The sequence below is a fragment of the Ictidomys tridecemlineatus genome, chromosome 2 (genome assembly GCF_052094955.1).
Source record: "Ictidomys tridecemlineatus isolate mIctTri1 chromosome 2, mIctTri1.hap1, whole genome shotgun sequence".
NCBI lineage: Eukaryota > Metazoa > Chordata > Mammalia > Rodentia > Sciuridae > Ictidomys > Ictidomys tridecemlineatus.
The window spans coordinates 109,475,869-109,499,835 of NC_135478.1; the positions used below are offsets into that span (position 1 = coordinate 109,475,869).

A 23,967-nucleotide genomic window follows, 5' to 3' on the forward strand; every position below is an offset into this window, starting at 1 on the left:
ATTTGTTTGTTTCTCTAAGCTCAGGCTCCTCCTTCTCAGAGGAAACACCCAATGGCTCCAGCAGATTCCCCATAGACACTCTGTTCAGTAACTGCGAAAAGGGAGCCAGAGCTTGGCCTCACCATGCTGCACCATAGCTTTTCACCATGATTGTGCTTGTAGATGAGAGAATATTGCTGAAAAATATGATTGGCAAGATGGAAAAGTAATGGAAAACTCATGTTTGCTGCTGTATAGTTCCATGTAATGTATTATCTTTTTCTAAAAGAACTTTAAGTTTTTGTGTCAGATATAATGAATCTAGACATATACATAGGAAAGCAGTGATAGGTGTCCAGGGAAATTCAGGAAGGCCTTCTTTCTTGAAGTTCAGAATCATCTTCTTTATGAAATTCAGAACCCAGATAATAGAGGTCATTACATAGTGGAAACAAACCTACATTTAACATCAAATCTGAAGATAGCTGACTACAAATATGAGTAGAAAGAATATGGACTGACCACCTTGATAGGACAGAGAGACCTTCCAGGACTGAGCCATTTTGGGGTCAGACTAATTTCTGGGGTAGGCTCAGATGCATCCCCTTCTCCTCTTTCTTGCCACTGCAAGATAAAGAAGATGTCCTTTGTGCCACCAGTGAATGGAAGAATAATGTATCATCATACTAAGGCCAAGTGGATCCTGAGATTTCTTCCAAATGAGAAAGGGTGCATGTGTTTGGGGATCTGAGCCCTTGAAGATAGACTCAGGACAGGGGTCTGCCATGGGGCACAGAAGTATGTCCCTACCTGGGCAGTGAGTGAGCATAATAAGGAGAAGAAGAGTTCCAACCATGTTGGACAGTTTCCTGAGTCCAGAGCTGGTGTGGGCTGCCTCCAGCCTTTCTTATCCCTCCCCATTGGCCTCAAGGTGGAGCAGCTCATGCAAATGTCCCTCCACCCACTGACCCTCACTGGCTGTTCTTTTTCTGGGCCTGGAATAATCCAAGACAAAGTGTGGAGGGTGGCGATACTTTTATTTGCCTGATGGGCAGAACCTGGGATGAAGCAGGTTCTGGCACACTGCAGAAGAGCACAGTTATAAGCCCACCTTAGTGACACAAGGTTCACTCCTCTGCCCACCCCTGTTATGATGAAGTTTAGAATTCTCTTGGGTAGTGACTCTGCCTTTTTACCTTTTCATTTGAATCTTAGAAATACTGGTGCAGATATTTCTGTGTCAAGTACTGTGCTCAGATCAATCTCACTAACAAAGTAATATTGATGTGGTAATTTGGGTGTTTGTTTTTTCCACCAAAAATTTACCAGGCATCAATCATTGTATATGAAAAGTGCCATGAAAAAGAACACAGAGCTGGGCATTCTCAGTGTTTGAGATCATTTAGGAAACCCAACTCAGAGGATCATAATAAATGTTTCTTTCATGTCCTCTCATTATGTCCATATTTCCAGGATGTAGGTTGGCTGAGTTGGTTAAGTCACTTGACCTAAGATCAACCCAGCACCCCAAGTTAGAGTTTACATAAATATGATCAAATGAATGACTTTTCTCCAAATTGTGGTCCATTGAGCTATGGGAGAAAATTGGGGATATATATCCATAATTGAAATGACTATAAGATAGGAGGCATGAACCAACAAAAAATATTTACTTTACATTTGCAGAGGTAAGTAGAGTGACAGGGATCTCACTGGGCTAACTTCAGTGTGGTGCCAGGGTTGTGCTACTTTCTGGAGGCTCCAGGGGAAAATCTGTCTTATTTAATTTTCCAAATTCTAGGGTCACCCACATTTCTTGGCTAGTAGTCACTGCCTCCATCTTCAAAGCCAGAAATCCTGAATGGATACCTTCTCATAACATACCACACTAGTTGCTTCATCTTTCTCTTCCACTCCTAAGGACTCTCATGACCTCAAGGTAAATTCCAGGATTATCTTATGACCCTAATGTGAGATTATTAGTAACATTAATTCCATGGCTGATTCATTATTACTTTATCATACATCCTTGCATATTCATAGAATTCAGAGTTTAGTGTGTGGACAACTTTGTGGTCCATTATCAGCAAACCACACTGTTCTTGCCATGGGAACTTGGAACCATTTATATATACTCATTGAAAATATAACAAGGAATCACTTTAAAGTCATAAGCATATCAAGTTGGGGTTGGTTGTACTTTTACATTGCACACATATGATCTTCATAGAACCTTGGGTAATTTACAATTATATATGTCTTATACTATGATTTCATTATTATATATATCAGAAACCCACTTAAAATAGTCCACTGAACATACATCATGCATTTGATATTCTAGTTTGTGACTTTTAGCACCATGTATAACACAGAATAGGGTTATCTCTCTTTTCTTTGTGGGCTAATAACACTGAGTGAATCTTAGAGCTGTCATGCCATGCACTGCATAATAATCAGCTTATCCTCAGGTTGCAGCTCAGAGATGTGCAGAACACTTGTACTTTTTCAGGCATCTGTGTTCCAGGCAAGTGCCTGGGGACCCCAGAACCCTGATACATTTCATGAGGTTGAGTAGCATGGTACCATTTTATGTAGCATCTGCTGACACTAAAGCTGCTAATACTGGAGTAGGTGAGTGTAGCAGGTGATTCAGGAGTTGCAGAGATGGAGTAGAGTTGACTCAATACAACCTTGAAAGGGAAACTGCAAACAGATAGGAGTAGGGGATAAGGTAAGGGGGAGGAGAAAAATTTCTCATTATTCTGTGACTGAATGGTTGATTTCAACTAAGAATTGAGACTTGGTAAAGACTGACGTCAACCAGAGCAGTAATGAGGAGGTGCAGGAGGACTCCAGTTTAGAGTGGACACAGTTCTTGAGTGTCGCATTGGGGCTGGGCTGCTGGCCTTTAATTGTTTACCCTCTGCTATAGGAGGGCTATTCATGCAATTCTTTCTCCATCACAGTTGCCCACAGTTGCACTCTGAGCCCTGGTGCTGGAGGGCAGCACACAATGCAGAGTGAGAAAGAATGAAGTTGCTTTCCTCCTTGCAGGACCCTGGCAGAAAGCACCTGATGAGGTGAAAGAAAAGCCTCTGCTCCAGGTACTCAGCCAAGCCAGACAGTACACAGCTGCTGGATCCTTATCAGGGAACACAGCATCCACCAACAAGATTAAGTCTCCTTTGAGTGAATAGTCCTAACTGAACAGTAGTGTGGGGCAACAAGGCAGTCCCACAGCACCCTCTGGTGGTGACAGAGTACATCAGGACACCACTGAAATACAGAAGATAATAAGAAACTATTTTTAAAATTTATACTCCAATAAAATAGAAAATCTCAAAGACATCGAAAAATTTCTTGAGAGGTAATATCTACCCAAAGTGAATCAGGAGGATATACACAATTTAAATAGATCAATTTTAAGCAATGAATTAGAAGGTGCCATTAAGAGCCTACCAACCAATAAAACCCCAGAACACATGGATTCTACCTGAGTTCCTCAAGGCCTCCAAAGAAGATTTAACCCCCAGAACACATGGATTCTACCTGAGTTCCTCAAGGCCCCCAAAGAAGATTTAACAGCAGTACTCCTCAAATAATTCCATTAAATAGAAAAGAAGGGAACCCTTCTAAACTCATTCTATGAGGCTATTATCACCCTGATACCAACATGAGACAAAGACACAACAAGGAAATACCAATATCACTGATGAATATAAATCAAAAGTTGTTAATAAAATTTTGGCAAATCACATACTAAAACAAATTAAAGAGATAGTGTACATTGATCAAGTGGAGTTCACCACAAGGATGCAATTTTGGTTCAACCTACAGAAATCAGTAAATAATTTCAATAGACTTAAAGACAAGAATCATATGAACATCTCAATAGATGCAGAAAAAGCAGGACAAAGTACAGCACCTCTTCAAGTTCAAAACATGACAAAAACTAGCAATAGTAGAAACATACTTCAACATGGTAAAACCAATTTATATTATTCCAAGGACAACATCATTCTAAATGGGAAATACTGAAAGAATCCCAGCTAAAACTAGAACAAGTCAATGATGCCTTTTATCATCACTTCTATTCAACATATTCCTGGAAACTGTAGCCAGAGCATTTAGGCAGATGAAAGAAATTAAAGGGATACAAATAGAAAAAGAACAACTCAACCTATCACTATTTGCCAAAGTCATGATTCTATATTTAGAAGATCCACAAAATTCTACCAGTTAACAAATAAATTCAGCAAAGTAGCAGGATATAAAATCAACATTCATAAATCAAACTTATTCCTGTACATCAGTGATGAATCCACTGAAATAGAAATTAGGAAAACTACCCATTCATAATAGCTTAAAAAATCAAATACTTGGGGATCAATCTAAAGAAAGAGGTGAAAGACTTCTATAATGAAAACACTAAATAATTCGACCTTAGAAGCTGGAGAAATCTCCCATAGGCATAATTAAATATTTTCAAACTGGCCATACTATAAGAATGTTCTGTGAACCTACATCATGCATTTGATATTCTAGTTTGTGACTTTTCAGCACCATCTCTAATACAGAGTAGGGTTATCTCTCTTTTCTGTGTGGGCTAATAGCACTGAGTGAATCTTAGAGCTGTCATGCCATGCACTACACAATGACTAGTTTATCCTCAGTTTCAGAAATGTGCAGAACATATGTGTACTTGTTCAGGCATTTGCGTTCTAGGTAAATGCCTGAAGACCCAAGAACCCTGATATTTTTCATGAGGCTGAGTTGCATAGTACCATTGAATGTAGGATCTACTGGACTAAAGCTGCTAATCCTGGAGTAGATGAGTCTGGGAGATGGTTCAGGAGATGCAGAGATAGAGTGCAGTTGACTCTGGATACATTTGTTAGCTTACTCCTTTCTGCCCATGGATGCCACAGAGAAAGCATCATTAAAGTCTGTCTTCCTGCTGCTGTCTGTCTAAATCAGAGTCCCCTAAAGAGTCTGAACAGCTGCGGAAGCTATTCATTGGAGGGCTGAGCTTTGAAACAACTGCTGAGAGTCTGAGAAGCCATTTTGAGCAATGGGAAACACTCACAGACTCTGTGGTAATCCAAGCACTCCAGAGACTTTGAGTTTGTCACTTATGCCACTGTGGAGGAAGTGGATGCAGCCATGAATGCAAGACCACACAAAGTGGATGGAAGAGTTGTGGAACCCAAAAGAGCTCTCTCACGAGAAGATTATCAAAGAACAGGGGCCCACTTAACTGTGAAAAAGATCTTTGTTGGTGGCATTAAAGAAGACAATGAAGAACATCACCTAAGAGATTATTTTGAACAGTATGGGAAAATTGAAGTTATTGAAATCATGACTGACCAAGGCAGTGGAAAGAAAAGGGGCTTTGCTTTTGTAACTTTTGATGACCATGACTCTGTGGATAAGATTGTCATTCAGAAATACCATACTGTGAATGGCCACAACTGTGAAGTGAGGAAAGCCCTGTCAAAGCAAGAGATGGCCTGTGCCTCATCTAGCCAAAGAGGTCGAAGTGGTTCTGGAAACTTGGGTGGTGGTCGTGAAGGTGGTTTTGGTGGAAATGACAATTTTGCTCATGGAGGGAACTTCAGTGGTCGTGGTGACTTTGGTGGTAGTCGTGGTGGTGGTGGATATGGTGACAGCAGGGATGGCTACAATTTGGTAATGATGGAAGCAATTTTGGAGGTGGTCGAAGCTACAATGATTTTGGCAGTTACAACAATCAGTCATCAAATTTGGGACCCATGAAGGGTGGAAACTTTGGAGGCAGAAGCTCTGGACCTTTACGGTGGTGGAGGCCAATATTTTGCCAAACCACGAAACCAAGGTGGCTATGGCGGTTCCAGCAGAAGCAGTAGCTATGGCAGTAGCAGAAGGTTTTAATACTGCCAGGAAACAAAGCTTAGCAAGAGAGGAGAGCCAGAGAACTGACAGGGAAGCTACAGGTTACAACATATTTGTAAACTCAGCCAAGCACAGTGGTGGCAGGGCCTAGCTGCTACAAAGAAGACATGGTTTATACAATACTCATGTGTATGGGCAAAAAAACTTGAGGACTGTATTTGTGACTAATTGTATAACAGGTTATTTTAGTTTCTGTTCTGTGGAAAGTGTAAAGCATTCCAACAAAGGGTTTAATGTAGACTTTTTTTTTTGCACCCATGCTGTTGATTGCTAAATGTAATAGTCTGAACATGATGCTGAATAAATGTGTCTTTAAAAAAAAGGGTGCAGTTGACTCAATACAACCTTGAAAGGAAATATCCAAACACACTTAGGAATAGGGGATGAGGTAAGGGGAGGAGAAAAATTTCTCTTTATTCTGAGACTGAGTGGTTGATTTCAACTAAGAATTGAGACTTGCTAAAGACTTATATCAACCAGAGCAGTAATGAGGAGCTGCAGGAAGACTTCTGTTCATGGTGGACACAGTCTTTGATTGTCAAATTGGGGCTGGGCTGCTGTAGGTATCCTTTAATTGTTCACCCTATGCTAGAGAACTGTTCATGTAGCTGTGTCTCCATAATGGTTGCCCCAGCCTCTTCTGAGCCCTGATGTTGGAGTGTAGCACACAGTGCAGAGTAAGAAAGAATGAACTTGCTTTCCTCCTGGGTTAACCCTGGCAGGAAGCATTTGATGAGATGAGACAAAATCCTCTGCTCCAGGGACTCAGTCAAACCAGACAGAACACAACTGCTGAGTCCCCATCAGTGAACAGAGGGCCTATAAGCAAAATTAAGACTCCTTTGAGTCAATGGTCTTAACTGAACAGTTGTGTCAGGCAACAAGGAAGTCCTACAAGACTCTCTAGTGGTGACAGAACACTACTAAAATACAGAAGATAATTAGAAACTATTTTGAAAATTCGTGCTCCAATAAAATAGAAAATCTCAAAGATATTCACAAATTTCTAGAGACATATAATCTATCCAAACTGTACCAGAAGGTCAGACACACTTATTTATTTATTTATTTATTTATTTATTTATTTATTTATTTAAACATCAGAAATTTATTAGTTGCTCAAAACATTACATTGATCTTGACATATCATATATTGTTGAGGGCCACAGCCGAGTCGGGATGACACATGGCATTTTTTGCCAGAAGTAGTGGTTGAGAGGTGATGCTAGTGAGCCATTAAGATGATTACTTTTGAGTTCTGGCGGAGTTCCTGTTGAGTTCTTCTTGAGCTCTTGCGGGGATTCCCAGAGAGTTCCCATTGGTTGGGGAGGTGCCAGAGGGGGGATATTTCTGGTTCTTGGAGGAGGCGCCGTGTGTTCAGGGGAGTTCCCAGGAGTGTGTGTGGAGTGTGCTGGTGGAGTTCAGAAATAAAGTTTGTTCTTACTTCAGTGGCTCATGATTGTGCCCATCCAGACTGCGGCAATATATCATACATTTACTTCAAATGAGGTATGAATTCTTATTATTCCCACATGTACAGATTGCAGGATCACATTGATTATACAGCCACGTTTATACATACTGCCATACTAGTGTCTGTTGTATTCTGCTGCCCTTCCTATGCCTTTCCTATCCCCACTCCCTTCCTCTCCTCTCCCCTCCTCTCCCCTCCCCTCCCTCTACTCCATCTACCATAACTCATTTCCCTCTCTCTTATTTTTTTTTCCTCCCCTTCACCTCACATCCTCTTATATGTATTTTCGTATAACAATGCGGGTCTCCTTCCATCTTCCATGCAATTCCCCCTCTCTCGCCCATTCCCTCCCACCTCTTGTTCCTGTTTGATGGTAATCTTCTTCTCATGCTCTTCCTCCCTGCTCTGTTTTGAGTCACCCCCCTTAAATCAAAGAAGACATTCAGCATTTGTTTTTAAGGGATTGGCTGACTTCACTTAGCATAACCTGCTCTAATGCCATCCATTTCCCTGCAAATGCCATGATTTTGTTATTTTTTAGTGCTGAGTAATATTCCATTGTGTATATATGCCACATTTTTTTTATCCATTCATCTATTGCAGGGCATCTAGGTTGGTTCCACCGTCTAGCTATTGTGTATTGTGCTGCTATGAACATTGATGACCCGGTATCCCTGTAGTATGCACTTTTTAGGTCTTTTGGGAATAGTCTGAGAAGGGAATAGCTGGGTCGAATGGTGATTTCATTACCAGCTTTCCAAAGAATCTCCATACTGATTTCCAAATTGGCCACACCAATTTGCAGTCCCACCAGCAATGTACAAGTGTACCCTTTTCCCCACATCCTCGCCAGCACTTGTAGTTTGACTTCATAATGGCTGCCTTTCTTACTGGGGTGAGATGGTACCTTAGAGTGGTTTTAATTTGCATTTCTCTGATTGCTAGAGATGGTGAGCATTTTTTCATGTATTTGTTGATTGATTGTATATCTTTCTCTGGACAGACACAATTTAAATAGATCAATTTTAAGTAATGAATTAGAAGATGCCATTAAGAGCCTACCAAAAATAAAAAGCCCAGAACACATGGATTATCACCTGAGTTCTTCAAGGACTCCAAAGAAGATTTAGCACAAGTACTCCTCAAACAATTCTATTAAGTAGAAAAGGAGAGAACCCTTCCAAACTAATTCTGTGAGGCTAGGCTCACCTGAAACCAACAGGAGACAAAGATACAACAAGAAATACCAATATCACTGATGAACATAGATCAAAAGTTCTCCACAAAATTCTGGCAAATCACATACTCAAACAAATTAAAAAGATAGTGTACCATGATCAATTGGGGTTCACCATAGGGATGCAATTTTGGTTCAACCTACAGAAATGAGTAAATAAATTCAATAACCTTAAGACAAGAATCATATGATCATCTCAATAGATGTAGAAAAAGCATTTGAAAAATACAATACATTTTTTTGAAACTGATAACATTATATTTTTATTGAATATGAATTAAACATTAAAACATCTTTAAAATACAGATATCTTGAATTTGGTCAGCATGTTTTAATGTGGACCATGTGATTTTTTTACAGCACCTTTTTATGTGCAAAACATGAGAATAGGTAGAGATAGTAAAAACATACTTCAACATGGTAAAACCTATTTATGCTAAATCAAGAAAAACATCATTTTAAATGGGAAATACTGAAAGAATCCCTTCTAAACTCTTGAACAAGATAAGGATGCCCTGTACCATCACTTCTATTCAGCATATTCATGGAAACTGTAGCCAGAGCAATTAGACAATTGAAAGAAATTAAAGGGATACAAATAGGAAATAGGACTACTCAAGTTATCACTATTTGACATGGTCATGGATTTTATATTTAGAAGATCCAAAAAAATTCCACCGAGATAAATTCTAGAATTAACTAATGTATTCAGCAAAGTAGCAGAGTATAAAAATCAAATGTATTCCTACACATCAGTGATGAATACACTGAAAGAGAAATTAAGTTTTCTTAATTTCTCTTTCTTAATACGCTATTAATTGTAGCATTAAAAAATACTTGGGGAATCAATCTAAGAAAGAGGTAAAATACCTCTATAATGAAAACACTAAATAAAGGTTCTCTTCAATAAATTGAAGAGAACCTTAGAATCTGGAAAAATCTCCCATATGCATGATTATATATTGTCAAAATGGCCATACTATCAAATGGTTATATAGATTTTGTGATATTCCTATGAAAATCCATTGACATTCTTCAAAGAACTACAAAGAGCTATTGTGAAATTCATTTGGAACAAGAGGAGACTCAGAATAGCCAAAGAAATCCTTAGCAAGAAGAGTAAAGCAGAAAGCAAAACAATACCAGACCTTAAACTATACTGCAGAGCCCTTGTAACATAAATGGCATGGGGACTGGGGATGTAGCCCAGTTGGTAGCATGCTTGCCTTGCATGCACAAGGGCCTGGGTTTAATCCTCAGCATTACTAAAAACAAAACAAAACAAAAAAAACCCCAAAAAACAATACAAAACAAAACAACAACAACAACAACAACAAAACCCAGCATGGTATTGGCACCAAAACACACCTGTGGACCCATGGTACAGAATAGAAGACACAGAATCAAACCCACATAAATACAGTTATCTCATACTAGACAAAACACCAAAAGTATGCATTGGAGAAAAGATATCCTCTACAATAAATGGTGTTAGGAAAAGTAGAAATCCTTATGTAGCAAAGTGATATTAAACTTCTATTAAACTCCTATCTCTCACCCTGCAAAATACTCAACTCAAATTGGATTACAGACTTAGGCACTAGAACAGAGACCGTGCACCTAATAGAAGAAAAAGTAGGCCCAAATCTTCATCATGTCAGCTAATACCCGACTTCCTTAACAATATTTCTAAAACACAATAAATAAAGTCAAGAATCAATAAATGGCAATTGATTCAAAATAATTTTTTGTAGCAAAAGAAACAATGAATGACGTGAAGAGAGAGCCAAAAGAGTCAAAAGGATGAGAGAAAATCTTTACCACATGCAGAACAGATGGAGCATTAATCTCCATGATATATAATGAACTCAAAAAATTTAACACCAAAAACAACACCACCAACAACAAATAACTCAGTTGATAAATGGAATTAGCAGACACCTTCACTGAAGAAGAAATACAATCTATCAACAAATATATGAAAAATGTTCAATATATCTAGCAATTAGAGCAATACAAATCAAAATTTCTCTGAGATTTCATCTCACTCCAGTCAGAAGAGCAATTATCAAAAATTCAACTGCTGGTGAGTAAGTGCTGGGGAAAAAGATATATTGATTCATTGCTGGTGGGATTGTAAAATCATGCAGCCACTTTGAAAAGCAGTATGAGATTCTTTAGAAAACCTAGAATAAAACCACCAATTAATCCACCTATCCCACTCCTCAGGTGATACACAAATGACTTAACATCAGTATACAATAGGAATGAAGTCACCTCAATGTTTATAGTAGCTCAATTCTCAGTAGCTGAACAGTGGAACCAACCCAGATTCTCTTGGATTGATGAGTGAATAAAGAAACTGTGGTATATATACACAATGGAATATTACTCAACCTTAAAGAAGAAAGAAATCATGGCATTTACAGGTAAATGAATGGAACTAGAGAATATCTTGCTAAGCAAAGTAAGCCAATTCCAAAAAACCAAAGGCCAAATATTTTCTCAGATAAATGGATGTTGGACTTATATGAACATTATTACCCTAGTACAGATCTAATTGTAAAAATGGTGAGAGTCTACATCATGTATAACCACAGAACTAAAAAGTCATGTTCCATTTGTGTAAAAAATAAAATTAAATTTAAAAAAATTAATGAAATGGACGAATTCAAACTAAAAAGCTTCAGCAAAGGAAACAATAACAATAACATGAAGAGAGAACCTACAGAATAGGACAGAACAGCATTAATCTACAGGATATATATAGAACTCAAAAACTCCACATCAAAAAAAGACAAAAACAAAAAACTCCAAATCCAACAACAACACAACCCAAATTACCCAACCAATAAATGGGCCTAGGATCTATAAAGACATTGCAGTAATTCTTATATGTTTTTTGTTAGTTTTGTGATTCAACAGGTTTCACAATGCATGTATGTGCTTCTGTAGGTCATAAAGGCAGGTGATCTTTTTGTTAGGTAAGAGCGAGAAAAAACACAATTTCTGAAAAAACAAAGACTGGTGTCACTAATGTGAAAAATTGGTGGTCCATAATCTTAAACAGTAAAAACTCCTGCAGAATGGAAGGGAGAGACATGAAACTGGGAAATAAATTACAGTCAATGCTAGTTAATTTAGGAAAGGGGGGAAAATTCCAATTTCAAGTACTTTGTCCAATTGTTATTATTTTCAAAGTATTCCATATGATGCAGCTTTAGCCATTTTGTCACACATGCTTACTAACATATATTAGAATTAGTTCAATTTAATCTGGATATACTTCTGTTATTAAGGTCTGAGAAAGGAATCATCATATTAAATAATTAAAGTCCAAATACAAGGTGGGCCAAAATACAGGCAGTGGGGCAGGAATATGTGTATTGTTCAAGGGATTCAAGCAGAGATAAAACCTATATACAAGCACGTGTGTAGCTCAAATAAAATACAAAGGACTATTTCTTGTCATGACTGCTTGTTGGCTTCCTCCTCCTATGCATTCCCTGTGCCACTTTGTACATGGAATGAACTAGGATCACGGCCACACAAATGACCATAATATCTGTCTCACTGATATGATCTTCAAAGAACATTTCTCTCTTTTTGAAAAAGACCATTGCTGAAAACAACAAATTTGATCCTGCCTGATGTTATGTCCTACCTGTTTTAGCTCTAGCTGTTCAGAACTCTTGTAATCCACTGTTAAGATTTTTCTCAGCTCTCCTTGAAGTATTCACATCATAAATAACAGGAGAAGTACAATTGAAAGAATCTCAAAGAAGTCATGTTCTTCTTTGGGCAAATTATAGTTGGTCAGGATTTTTATTAAATTACCAAAGTCCTAACCACTGAGAAATGATTATCAATTGACGCCTTCATAGAGAACCACTCTGGAAGTCACAAGAAGTTCTGCAAAGTACTGAGTCTTTCCTCCTTATGTTTTTTGAACTGGATACTAGATGATGTTAGCAGCTGTGCAGATTTTGGTGCATACATGTCCTCCATCAAATTAAATGTAAAATGAAACTGTCAGAGTGAAGTTCCAGGAAAACATTCTCCTTGTTCATTCATAAATTCAGCCCTAGCTCAATTATCAAGTTTACATGATGCTGTAATAGTTGGTTTACTTTGGAATTATATCTGAAAACTTCTGTCGGTCTTGCACCCACACCTGAAAACTTTATTTCCACAGCAACATAATTATATTTTTGAATAATGATGAATCTTCTCATTTCTTTACCCAGTTACAAGCCTAAACTTCTCAAATTCTTTGGCTCTGATCTACTGTTGCTGCTGGCACAGTTAAGGTATCAGGGAATCTAGATACTGATTATCAAAATGTTATATTTCATTGAACATTTGTTTCAGAAAAAATTTAAACCTTATTTGTTTATTTGTTTCTCTGAGCTCAGGCTCCTCCTCCTTACCACAGAGGCAGCACCCAATACCTCCAGCAGGTGCCCCATAGACACTCTGTTCAGTAACTGCGAAAAGGGAGCCAGAGCTTGGCCTCACCATGCTGCACCACAGCTTTTCACCATGATTATGCTTCTGGATGAGAGAATATTGGTGTAAAATATGATTGGCAAGATGGAAAAGTAATGGAAAAACTCATGTCTGCTGCTGTATAGTTCCATGTAACATATTATCTTTTTCCAAAAGAACAAGTTTTTGTGTCAGATATAATGGATCTAGACATGTACAAAGGAAAGCAGTGATGTGTGTCCAGGGAAATTCAGGAGGGCCTCCTTTCTATGACTTCAGAATCATCTTCTTCATGGAATTCAAAACCCAGATGGTAGAGGTCATTACATAGTGGGAAAAAATCTACATTTAAAAACAAATCTGAAGATAGCTGACTACAAATTTGAGTAGGAAGAATGTGGATTGACCAGCCTGATAGGACAGAAAGACCATCCAGGACTCAGCCATTTTGGGGTCTCACTGATCTCTGGGGTGGGCACAGATGCAGCCCCTTCTCCTCTCTCTTGCCACTTCAGGATGGAGAAGATTGTCACGACCCCCTTGCCAGCAAGGAAGACACGACTCAGGAATCTTCTTTCAGTAGTTTATTCAGGCCCTTGACATTTTTCTAATAATCCTCGGAATAATCCTCGGATGCCCCTCCCAGCCTTAATAAAGCACCGCGAACCCCAATGCGAAGCTGCCACGTGGACCCTTCTCACAGGGTGCTAGAAAACAACACGCCAACTCTCTCTGATAAGGAGTTGTCCTTCACAGACCACAGCGGAGCCAGCGCCATCATGTAATGGCGACCACAGTCCGCAGGAACGGCTCACCACAGCTCCCCCTTTTTGTTTTACTAAGACAATACAGGCGAGAGTAGAGGTCCTATCCCACTGTGCAGAAGTGGCTGCATAGTATGGTCCAGCCCTAGGGGGCGCCTTCCCCAGATCTGACACCATATCAGCCGACGCCTTTTTTTGTGGGGCGGGGCGTAGACACGTCAAACCCGCATGCAATAGGACATGCTCCCCTTGAGGTCCCTCTTCTCAATGGATCACTCAAGTGCAGTGCCTTGCCTCGCATCCTGTATCGTGACGATGGTGAGTAAGAGGGAATAGCTGAGGTTGAACTGTGGCTGTCTAGAAGTACAACTACAAACAAGTTGGCAGCACCCTGAAAGAAAGGCACGGACTTTAAGGTGATAGAGAAGCACTAGCGTGGAAACCCATCTGCGTGCAATGGCAGCAAGACCGGCAGAGTGCAAAGGCTTTCCAACACTAGAAGGATGACAAAAGAAGGACATGTCGAACTTAGTGCAATGTTATAAGAACTTGGGGTGCAACGACCATGTCAAAGGGTGTGGAAACCCATCTGCGTGCAATGGCAGCAAGGCCTGCAGAGTGCAAGGGCTTTTCAACACTAAGAGAATAACGAGGAAAGACATGTCAAAAGTTTATTGCTTAAGATGCGCAAGCCAGACCTGTGGCGAGTTACCATTTTCTAAAGCTGTAAGAGCTTGTATGATCATAGCCTTATCTTGAGCACTACGAGCTTTAAGGAGACAGAGAAACCACAAACAGAGGAACATACCAAAACAACACAGTGCACCAAAAATGCCTACTCCCACCTTCTCCTTAAAAAAGAAAAAGGCAGAAGATATCCAATTGGTGAATTGACCTAGAGTCACGGGATCGACACGGGTACTATTCAAGACAGCTATCTGGGTTAGTTGAGACTGGATCATGTCTTCCGCTTCCATGGACCAATTCCCAGCCAAATATCCACCAATGATGTGGGAAGCATTCCTGGAATCATTAAATCTGACAGAGGTTATACATAAATGTGCACGTTGGTCAATGCAGCCTAAAAGTACTAGGTCAGCCAATTCCTCTACCTGAGCTTGAAGAAAATCTATTCTTTGGTTGGCAGCTAAAATCCCTGACAAAATATGTTGATTAATCGCATTTTGCGATTCAAGTATAGTGGACGTTTGTTGAACAACTTGATTAATGGTGGCAGCAGTTTGTACTTGACTGGCCATGGCTACTCCAGCCGTAACTGCTGCAGCAGCAGATGCCGCCACGGCTGTCACTATAGCTGCTGTGATTCCAAAATCTCTGCGGACTCTAAGTAGCTCTACAATAGGAAATTTATCTGGATCCGCAGTGACTGGGATTGGGACAAAAGTTGGAATTTTCATAATCACTGCTACAGTCCAAGAACCATTCCAACACTCAGATAAGAAACAGGTAATATTAGAACAATCCAGCATCCCCGATGAGGTGTCATTAGCTAAAAGGAACAGGAACGGGGATTGGATACAGACCATAGCAGGAGGCAATGTGGCATAATGTAACAGAGAGTTGAACGAAACAGATGTAAGCCTATTACCTCGTTCACTCTCCTTAGTAGTGCCAGAAACATTAGCCAGCCAACTTTTGGCTCCTAGTAATTGAGCCAATTCAGAAATATCGGCTGAAGCCCCCTTCTCATTGGAAATGAGCCATTGAAACCAGGACCAACCTGTTCCTGTAGAGGAGTTGGCATTGTTGTTAAAGTTATAAACATATCTCTTAAGAGGGGGGGGGGGAAGGAGAAACCTTTAGCAACTTGATGTTTCTCCCAAGAATGATCCTGACAAGGCATAAATGTTGGGGAAAAACCAAAATTAGGGGTACAGTAAGGAGAGGCCTTGAAATGAGTGGCATTGCAAGTACTATTAGAAGAAGGAGGCATTGGGATTAGTACCTCGGAGATAATAGCTAAAGTAGTTATGTTTAAAACAGAGCTAGTTGCGGGGGTCCCTGAGCCTGATTGCTTCCCTGAAACTACTTGGCTCAATACAGCACTGAGAATGCTCCCTGAGACTCGACTGGACCGCAATGGGTCCTCCCAGTTAGTCAAATTTTTGGTCTTAAGGCTAATACAATTAGTGTTCCCAAGGCTGAAACAAAAAACTCCTGTGAGATTAACTTGAGACTGATTAAAAATATTTTCCATGTCCCCTCTAGGAGAGGTACAAGGAGTAGACATCTCACATGAGGTAGAAAAAAGAGTGGGGAGGACACTAGAATTACTATGAACTGGCATTGGCATTGGCCATGCCCGTGCCACTGCCCACCACTGCATTAGTGTCATCTGTACCGTTGGCACCAGCATCAGAGCCAGAGCACTCATCAGAATGAAGCTCCTCATCATGGGACTGTTGTGGCACCTCCTGCTGCTGGTTAGTAGATCTCGAGACTCTTCTTGTCAGGCGTTCAGGGATCCACAGCGGCTCCGTGCGATCCTGGGGAAAAACACATACAGATCCTCGTGCCCATGTCAGCACGGGGTCAGGGCCATTCCATTGGCCCGTAAGAACATCCTTCCACTTAACATAGCCAATCACAGAGGGCTGAGGGGACACATGTCTATCGGCCGCAGAGCGGCCATGAATATCCAAATTCAAAAAATTAATGGTAAAAAGAGCTAAGGACAGGCGTTCTTTAGGAGTGTGGTCAACTCCTATTCCCCCGTTTTGTTTTTCTAAGGTTTCTTTTAAGGTGCGGTGGGCACGTTCAACAATGCCTTGCCCTTGAGGATTGTAAGGCAACCCATGAGCAAGTTGTACTCCCATAGTAGAACAAAAAGATGTAAACTGTCTGCCAGTATAAGCAGGTCCATTATCAGTCTTAAGGGATGCAGGTGCACCCCATGCTGCTCATGCCTCTAAGCAATGAGTAATGACATTAGGTGCCTTTTCTCCCGACAAAGCAGAAGTATGAACAATTCCAGAGTATGTGTCAATAGAAACATGTACATATTTGAGGTTACCAAAGTCAGGCACGTGAGTTATGTCCATTTGCCAGACAACCAATGGCTTCAATCCTCGTGGGTTTACACCATAAGTAGGAGGATGAAGAAATGTGACACAATGGGGACATTGTAATACTATCTGACGAGCATCTGCTCTTGAGATGGAAAAACGTCTGCGTAGTGTCATAGCATTGACATGAAAGTTGTGATGAAACAATTTAGCTTCTTCTAAGGAGGAGGCCAAACATACCAACTGGCTTCTAGTTGCCGAGTCAGCACAGGCATTACCCTGTAATAACGGGCCAGGATGAGAGGTGTGAGCCCGAATGTGCATTAAATAGAAAGGGGCAGTGTGGCTACGGATAAGCTGTTGAAGCTGATTAAAGTAAGCAGATACATTATGGGTGTCACTAATAGCTCCTACAGCCTCCAGAATTTTGAGCGCCTGCACCACATAGATGGAGTCCGAAATGAGATTGAAAGGAAAAGAACACTGTTTAAAAACTTCAATGACAATTTGTAGTTCTACCCATTGTGGATTTCCAGGAGCAAATTGATGCTGGACAGGGGGAGAGTCATTAATCACATAAGCTCCCATTCCAGACTTAGAGCCATCAGTAAAAATGTTAACAGCCCCCGGAATTGGAGTGGGTGAAGTTACTTTAGGGAAAATGATGGGATGTTCTTCAACAAAACGGAGTAATGGATGAGAAGGGTAATGATTATCAATATCCCCTTGAAACGAGCAACATAGAATGGCCCAGTTGTCTAGAGTAGCACACAAAACATTAATTTGAACTTTAGAATAGGGTATGATAAGAGAAGAAGGTGCTTGTCCGAAAAAATTGAATGCTCTGTTGAATCCCTCTAAGTGCTAACGCTGCAACAGCATCAGGATAGTATTCTAAAGATTTTCCTGGGGATACACGTGGGTGGATCCATAGTAAAGGCCCATCTTGCCACAGTACTCCAGTAGGCTGCCGCATAGTGGCAAGCACACATAACTGGAAAGGTTTATCACTCTGGAGCCTGCATAGAGTAGCATGTTGTATAGCTTCTTCTACTTTTATAAGGGCCGCTCTGGCCTCTTTAGTGAGGGTACGAGGGGAAGTAAGATCTGGATCACCCTTAAGAATAGCATACAAAGGCTGTAGCACGATATTAGGAATATGTAAATAACCTCTTATCCAATTAATATCTCCCAACAGTTTTTGAAAATCTTTTAGAGTTTGGAGATCCTGAGTTCTTATAGTAACTTTTTGTGGTTTTAATATGTCATATCCAATCGTCGCTCCCAAATACTTAATAGAATCCCCTGTTTGAACCTTTTCAGGTGCAATATGTAATCCATATTGAGCTAACAACTTCACCAGGTCTTTATAGGCCTCATTAACTGACTGTTGTAATTTGGCTGCCAATAATACATCATCCATATAATGAATAATCTTGATGGAAGGATATTTTTGTCTGAGAGGTGCGAGTGCCTTCCCTACATACATCTGACAAATCGTGGGACTGTTAGACATTCCCTGTGGTAAAACAACTCACTCAAATCTTTGATCTGGTTCCTCATGATTACACGAGGGAAGGGTGAAGGCAAAACGCTGTGAGTCTTTAGGATGCAAAGGAATAGAAAAGGAACAGTCCTTAATGTCAAGAGCAATGATATGCCAGCCCTGAGGAACAGAGGAAAGCAGCGGCAGCCCTCTTTGAATGGGCCCCATAAGTTGCATTTGACATTAACTGCTCGTAAATCATGCAGTAGGCGCCACTTCCCTGATTTTGTCTTAATGACAAATATGGGAGTATTCCATGGAGAAGTAGAATGTTGAATGTGGCCCAAGTCAAGTTGTTCTTTAACTAGGTCATGGGCTGCTGCCAGTTTAGCCGAGGGAAGGGGCCACTGAGGCACCCAAACAGGCTCCTCGGTGAGCCACGTTATGGGTATTTGAGCCCCAGCGGCCCCTATGAAAAACCCAGACCGAATCTGTCAAGTTTTTGACGACCTTGAACAGGGTGTTTACGCCCCTGTAGATGTTTTCCTAGTCCTAGACCTGGCCTGTACCCCATATTTTGCATAATCTGTTGAGACATTAGGGAATAGTCATTACTAAGGGTGAACCCCATGTCTTTCATCAGATCACGGCCCCATAAAGAAATAGGTAAATCAAGCACATAAGGTTGAAAGGCACCACTGTGTCCCTCTGGGTCTTTCCAGGATAGATGTCTGAAGCTAATTTGAGGAGCTTGGGCATATCCAAGTCCTCTTAAGGATTGATCAGAAGTCTGTACTGGCCATCCCTTAGACCAGTCTTTAAGGGCTATAATGCTACGATCTGCTCCTGTATCCAGCAGTCCTACAATAGATTTACCCTCTATGATTAATTCCAAAGTGGGGCGGTTGCTCATACCCAGTGACAAATAGACACAATTCCCTCCAGTGCTACCAATCTCACTTCCCATCCGTGACTGTGAGTCAGCTGGGAAGTGGTTATGTAAACTAGGCAAAATTAGTAATTGAGCAATCCGATCCCCTGGGGAGATAGACACAATGCCTCTTGGAGCTTCCACCATGACTTTTACTGTCCCCACAGTATCAGGGCTTATGACTCCGGGAAAAACACGAAGACCTTGTAAAATAGAGGAAGCACGTCCAATCAACAAGCCCACAGTGCCAGGTGGTAAAGGCCCTTTGAACTCAGTTTCTACCAATTGGACTCCCATCTTAGGTGTTAATACGAGTCTGGAGGTGGAACAGAGGTCCAATCCCGCTGCACCTGTAGTGGCTCTCCGCGTCTCATGGGATGGCGTAGAGATGGCCATGTCTCGGGTTCAGGTGTGACATTCTCCATTGCCCCATATATTTGTGGGCCCTGGGGTCGAGGGCCCCTTCGGCTGTTTTTTGACCCAGTTAAAATAGGCTGACCATGGATGTCCCTCACTGATCTACACTCTTTTGCCCAATGCTTCCCCTTTTTACATCTTGGACACAACCCCGGTAAATGAGGGCCATTGGAAAAGCCACCATGGGGAGGTCCATTGAAATTGTCTTTTTTGGGACATTCATGCTTGAGATGACCAGGCTGACCACAACGAAAGCATGTTCCGGCACCAGAACCACCCCTTTTTGTAATCCGAAGGACAGCAGCTGCAAGACCTGCATTAGTTAAAGGTCCTCCAAGCTCTCTACACACCTTCATCCATGCTTCTATGTCTTTATTTTTATAAGGAGTAATCGCTGCTTTACATTCTTTGGTGCATTGCTCAAAAACCAATTGCTTGATAAGGGGCATGGCTCTATCAGGATCTCCAAAAATCTTTCCAGCGGCATCCACCATCCTTGCTACAAAATCTGAAAAGGGTTCTGTAGGGCCTTGTATAATTTTAGTCAGGTTACCAGACACCTCTCCTCTATTTGGAAGTGATTTCCATGCCCGAATGCAAATATTATTAATCTGGTCATATGCTTCAAGAGGAATTCCTGTCGGTTGATTAGCAAATCTCCCTTGTCCCAAAAGCATGTCTTTGTCCCAATGGGGGTGTCCCGCTGCATGATTTTGGGCGGCCTGCTCTGCTGCGCCCTCTAGCACAAATGCTCTCCAGTCCAAATATTTGCCTGGGGAGACACAAGCCCGAACGAGGCTAGCCCAATCAGAGGGAGTCATGCAGTATCTAGACAGATTCTCCACCTGAGTTAGTGTAAAAGCGGCATCGACCCCATAAGTGCGCACAGACTCCGCCAGGGTCTTTACCATTTTGAAATCCAAAGGCTCATGAAATCTTTCCCTATTATCATCCTGAAAAACTGGATAAGCAAGACCCATCTCAGCGTTAACAGCCCTCCATGTTTGGGCGTGGAAACTTCGTCCCGAACCACCCCCGCCATACGGAGGCGGATCGGGAGGTCATCCTTTCTTGAGCCCTTGCATATCTCTGTTCCCTTTAGCTAGACTCCCTAGCTGCCGAGACAGCGTCCCCAGCTCCTCCTCCTCATTGTCTTCTACCTCTGACCCACTTTCGCATGGGGGTGTGCGCAGCACACTGAGATCTGGATACAGTCGTCTCTTCCCGTTCTCCACGCCCCGCACACTCCCCTCCTCCTGAGACACTTCGCTCTCTGTCGTTTCTGACTTTTCCTCATGCAATTGTTCTAAAACTTCCTGCCCTTTAGCAAGCGCTTCTTGGCATCTGCCATCTGTAAGGCAACTACGGACCATCTTCCAGAGGGGTATCACCCCACCCTCTAGTATGCCCTGCTCATGAGCAAAATCAAGATCTTTGCCTAATTTATCCCAGCTGGGTGTAGTGAGACTTCCCAAAAATGCGAACCACGGTGCAGCAGTATCCACCCTCTGTAAAAATTTCTCTAAAGTACTATGTTTCACCTCCAGTCCCTTGGAACGTAAAAGGCCATCTAGGGCCAGAAGAAGTGGACTTGAAGTCATGGCACCCATGACGCAACACAAGAAAACACAGAAAACGAAAGTGAAAATACACAAAAAACAAAACAAAAATACACAGAAAACAAAAACGAAAATACAGAGTGCAATTGCTATGAGATGTAACGCCCTCTCTTTATTTACAGAGGAGCAATTACCTTTTAATGCTCCCTCTTTATTTACAGAGGAGCTTCCGCTTTTTAACAGCGGGTCCCACTTTACCTGGCACTTACCGGCGCGCCTCCCTGGCTGCTGAAAGTTCTGGTTCCTGGTTTTTTCTCCCGGGTTTCGGCACCACTTGTCACGACCCCCTTGCCCGCAAGGAAGACGCGACTCAGGAATCTTCTTTCAGCAGTTTATTCAGGCCCTTGATATTTTTCTAATAATCCTCGGAATAATCCTCGGATGCCCCTCCCAGCCTTAATAAAGCACCGCGAACCCCAATGCGAAGCTGCCACGTGGACCCTTCTCACAGGGTGCTAGAAAACAACACGCCAACTTTCTCTGATAAGGAGTTGACAATACGCCAACTCTCTGATATGGAGTTGTCCTTCACAGACCACAGCGGAGCCAGCGCCATCATGTAATGGCGACCGCAGTCCGCAGGAACGGCTCACCACAGAAGATGTCCTTTGTGCCACCTGTGAATGGAAGAATAAAGTATAATCACACTAAGAAGAAGTGGATCCTGAGATTTCTTTCAAAGGAGCCACATCTGAAAAAAGGCTGCATTCTGGTTTTATGGGGATGTGGGCCTGGATAGGACAGAGAACCCAGAATCCAAAGTGTCCAGAGTAGTTTAAACCTAGAAGAAAGTGTGTGTGTGTGTGTGTGTGTGTGTGTGTGTGTGTGTGTGTGTGCGTGCGTGTGATAGAAACACAGAGAATGAATAAATATGTCTGTGTTCCCTCAGGAAGTCAATTTCACACTCTGAGCAAGAATATGTGTTCCAGTGACCCTGGTCCTTCTCAAAACTCTGCACACTCTGAGATTTGGCTGTCCTTGCAAAGAAGTCCCTGGTGATGATGCTCTGTAAAATCCTCCAGGCTTCTAGAACCTGCAGCTAAAGATGATTCAGTGTTTAGAAGCCTGTTTCCTTTGGAGCAGGGTTTATTTTAAGGGTAGACTAGATCTTTGGACCCAGATAGCCATATGCTATAAATTCCACTTAGAAAACACACCTTGTGGAATGAGGGATAACTTTCCTCATCCTCAAGTGCAGGTGTGGGATGCAGGTACAAAACCTAGAGGTGCAGGATCCTCAGGGCTTAGAAGCTCAGGACAGGTGTTCAACATAGATTCTTTATATTCCTATACCCTGCCTGAAATTTAAAAACCATGACCTACTATAGCCCTGGAGTCCTCAGATGTATCTTGGGAGTAAGAGAGAGATTTTTTACTTTTATTCTGCAAGATCTCAGAGACCTCAGGAAAAAGAATTTCAGTGGCTGGGATTCTGTTCTGGGAGGTCTTAGCAAACATAGATTTGGGGGCTGGAGAAGAATAATGGCATAGATAAGAGATGCTTCCCTGTTGATAGGATTAAGACTCAATTTACTCCTTTGAGTTAATTGTTCTTACCAAGCAGCTGTATAGGCCTTGTATAGGCCATTAGTGCACACAGAGGGAGAAAATAGGAAAATTACAAAAAAGGGACAAGGATTAAAAGAAAAAAAAATGAATAGCTTCTACATGTATACCATCAATAGCTGAATTAAAATACCATTTGTAGGAAAGAATTTAATTATATTGCCATATTAAAGAAAATATTGAGGTTAGAGGTAAGAGAAATTCAGGGATGTGACAACAATTAGAATAAGATTTTAAGGTTTCCATAGTGGTCTGAATCTTAGTGACCCTGTGCCCTAGAGATTGACATTGGAGGATGGAAACTGCACCAGAAACATTTTATGTGTCTCTAATACCTAGTGGTGAAATTGACGTAGACCTGACACTGCTAGAGAGAGGCCTGATGGAGGAAAGGGCAGAGGAGAGACAGGAGAAGGTCTGAGGAGGTCAGTGAGATATAATGAGGTGTGTCCACTGGACTGGTGAGTTGGTTCAGAGAGTGGAAAATGTGTGACTAGGGTAAGGGTCACTGCATTAGGCTTTGATAGAATACTAGTAGGACAAGGTTCTCACTTTATGTATTATGCTGATGAGACTACTTTATGAATGAACATATAGGTACTAATTTGTGTTTTTAGTTGCTGACTATATATCTATTATTGTTTCTTCATTGCAGAGCCTATAGTGATATGCCTTTAGGATCTGTTTGCTCATTCATTTTGTCCTTCCTGAGATGTCCTGTTGTGTGTTAGGTTACAGGTATAACCTATATATTTCTATCTGATGTTCTTGGATGTTTCCTACTACAGAGGAGTCTATGCTACAGGCACCTCCACAGAAGCTTCTCACTGAAGAGAGAAAGGGTAAAAGTCTGGGGACCCATGGGTTTTGAATCATTTACTCATTATCTGAAACACTATGAGAAAGGATAGCTCCTTCTGCTGTCATGAGCTATGGCACGGTAACAATCAGCCCCATTCTCTGGCTACAGCCCCCAAATGAGCAAATTCCATGCCTTGGGTATTGTATTTTTGAATTCAGAGAAGCAGCTGGAAAAATCAGATCCC

General features: G+C 41.4%; 2 pseudogenes; one reads left to right on the forward strand and one right to left on the reverse strand.

The window, feature by feature from the left end:
• Positions 1-146: 146 nt before the first annotated feature.
• Positions 147-6,158, forward strand: LOC144368420 (heterogeneous nuclear ribonucleoprotein A1-like 2; annotated as a pseudogene).
• A 5,934-nt stretch (positions 6,159-12,092) lies between these two features.
• On the reverse strand, positions 12,093-12,698 carry LOC144369976 (CCR4-NOT transcription complex subunit 7 pseudogene; annotated as a pseudogene).
• Between the last annotated feature and the right edge of the window lie 11,269 nt (positions 12,699-23,967).